A 2,845-nucleotide genomic window follows, 5' to 3' on the forward strand; every position below is an offset into this window, starting at 1 on the left:
GTTGGACCTGGGGTCCTTCTGTGTGGAGTTTGCATGTTCTTCTCGTGCTTGTGTGGGTTTTCTCCGGGTACTCTGGTTTCCTCCCACCGACCAAAAACATGCATGTTCTTCTGCCTTCAGGCCCAGGCCTCTCGTGCAAAAGAGATCTGTGACCTCAATGGGATTTGCCTGGTTAAATAAAGGTTTATGTGTTGGCTAAATATGATTTCGAATCAGTGTGGATGTGCATCCAATGAGTCTCATTAAAAAAAAAATCTGTACCAACATGCGGGAGATATTTTGCTAACAGACATGGTTGACATGAACAGTTAATGCTTAAAGTATAATCAAATAATTTGTGCAGTGAGTAGCACCTGGAGTATGTGTTATGAATAACTCTCAGCTACTACCACGCCAAAATTTAGTTTAATGGCTGTAAAACTGGTTGATTTATGGCCATTTCTGTGGTTTTAATGGTCAGTTGGCTGTGTCGGCCATCTTGAATTTGATTGGCACTACAAGTGTTTTAGTTTAACAGTAGTCCCTCATTTATCGCGGGGTCTAGGGCCACCCCCCACCCGTGATAAGTGAAAAAATGCAAAGTAGGGATAGTAGTACAAATGTTTTTGTATTTACAGTAAATCGAATAGTGAATATTTGTAAATTTGTCCAGTTGTTCATGAGATATTTTGCTAACAGACACGTCTGCCTTTACCTTTTATCAGCGTGTGATACCAGTTTATTTTTCTGTTTTAATGAGATTACCACACCAACAGGAGCTGTAAGTGAAAGAACAACCAATTCTCCTGCTTCATTAGAGCTGTGCGCGTCTCCTGGTGATACTCACCCACATCCAGCTTGGTGAGCTCCCCGGAGCTTTCCGACAGGATCTCCCAGTACGTGTGCTCGTGCTCGTCTCCAGACACTCCGTTCACGCTCTCCAGGAACGGGCCAAAGTCTGGGTGCTCCTTCACTGTGAAACTGGTAACACACAGAGAGTCAGGGCTCCTCTCTGGGGGAGGAGTGTCTTGAAAAAGCAGAAATGGGTCGCCATCATCCTTTTTCCTCTTGGGTGCTCTTACCTAAAGCCCGGCTTAGCTTCCTGCAGCCTCCTCAGAGCTCCGAGCAGCACCCCGCCCTCCACCGTGGAGCAGGAGTAGGACTCAGGGCTCAGGTTGGACAAGTCGTTCTCCACAGTCAGCCTGATGGGAAGAGACGCTGGTCCTGCACACAACGCCAAACAGATGCATTGTTTCATTCATAAACATGCAAATGCATTCCCAAAAAGAAAAATACCTTCGTTTGGGAACGCTCCATGAACCAGGAGCAGGAGGAGGCCCACGGTGAGCAGAGCTGCAGGTCTCAGAGCCATCTTCTTCATCTCGCTCTGCTTCTGCATGAACCCATCAGCTACTTATAGACGGCTGAGCCCACGTTTGTCCAAAGTCCTTCAGCAGCTGCACAAAGCGGTCTTTGTTGAGTTCCCAGAAACACACTGTAATGGAGGCTAATGCCGTTGCGATCATTATCAGTCACTGATAATAATAAATAAAGAATTGTTAATGATCAGTTCATGATTAATGATCTGCCACGAGGTTGTTCTTGCACTGTCAGACGTTCTTTTATGTGCCAGACGTTTTATCAGTTAAATCAATAGTTCAAATTTTTTAAAGTGGGATTCTGGGAAATGTTTATGAGGATTTAATATCTTACCTGTTGTAGATACAGTAGGTCTGTTGTTAAAGTTTAATTCTCACCTGATGGACAGCTGATCTCAGTGATGGAAACGAACGAGCGGTCGTCATCACAGTTTGATGCCAGGTCACACCGTCTTCCTGCAGCTTTGATTAGACCACTGACCTTGGTCCAGTTTCCTGGAAAGCTTAATTCAAAAGGCAGACATGTCCATCTGTTTAGACTTGTCTTATTTCTGGGATTTATTTTCTTTTATAATAAACAGGTTTTTCTTCCAGTTCTCCCTAATATTTCTGTCACAACCAGATCAAAGTGGATTGCTGCAAAACTTTCACATCAGTCCAGGTGAACTCTGGTTTATGAACCTTTGCATCACCATCAGTTATTGTAACAGATTTATCAAAGACATTTGTGCTGGAAAAGTAGCAGAAGTTCAGCTACTGGGATTATCTTTGCCGCCAACTGATCATAAAATTCCATGTAAATAAAAGCGTAATGTGAGTGTGATGTAAAAAAGGATGAAATAAGGATTGTGTGATTAAAAAAAAAATAATAAAGAAATTAAGATGAAATAATTTTTTTTAGAAAAAAGAAAGTTTTACACAAAACTCAAAATATTGAACATATTTTAGCCAGTGTGGGAGTAAAAATTTTATCAAAACAAGTAAAACTAGAGAAATTGCATTTCCTGTGAACATGCAGTGTTATTGCAGAAGAACTTGCAGAAAAACAGCAGTAATTAGCAAAAAAAAAAAAAAAACATGTTGAAACATAGCTGAAATTGAAGCACAAGTCTAAATTAGCAAAAGAAAGCCGAAAGAACAAACATTTGTTGAATTAGGTTTAAACAAATAGAAAAGAGCCCCAAAATAGGAAATTGGCTAAAGAAAAGCTGAAATTAGTATTAAAAAAAATGCTGAAAAGGCAGAAAGACGCTTAAACTACCAGAAAGAAGCGGAGAAAACTGAAATGAGCTTAAAAAATGTGGAATTAGCTGAAGCTAAAATTAGCATCAAAAGAGCTAAATAGTAGCTGAAAAGGCAGAAAAAGCTGAAACTAGCAGATAAAAGTTGAAAGGAGCACAATCAGCTGAAATTAGCATAAAGAAGTTAATTGGGCTGGAAGCAGCAGAAATTATACAAAAATCTTGAATTTATCTTAAAACAGCTAA

This window comes from Nematolebias whitei, chromosome 14 (genome assembly GCF_014905685.2).
Source record: "Nematolebias whitei isolate Nwh7 chromosome 14, NemWhi1, whole genome shotgun sequence".
NCBI classification, from domain to species: domain Eukaryota; kingdom Metazoa; phylum Chordata; class Actinopteri; order Cyprinodontiformes; family Rivulidae; genus Nematolebias; species Nematolebias whitei.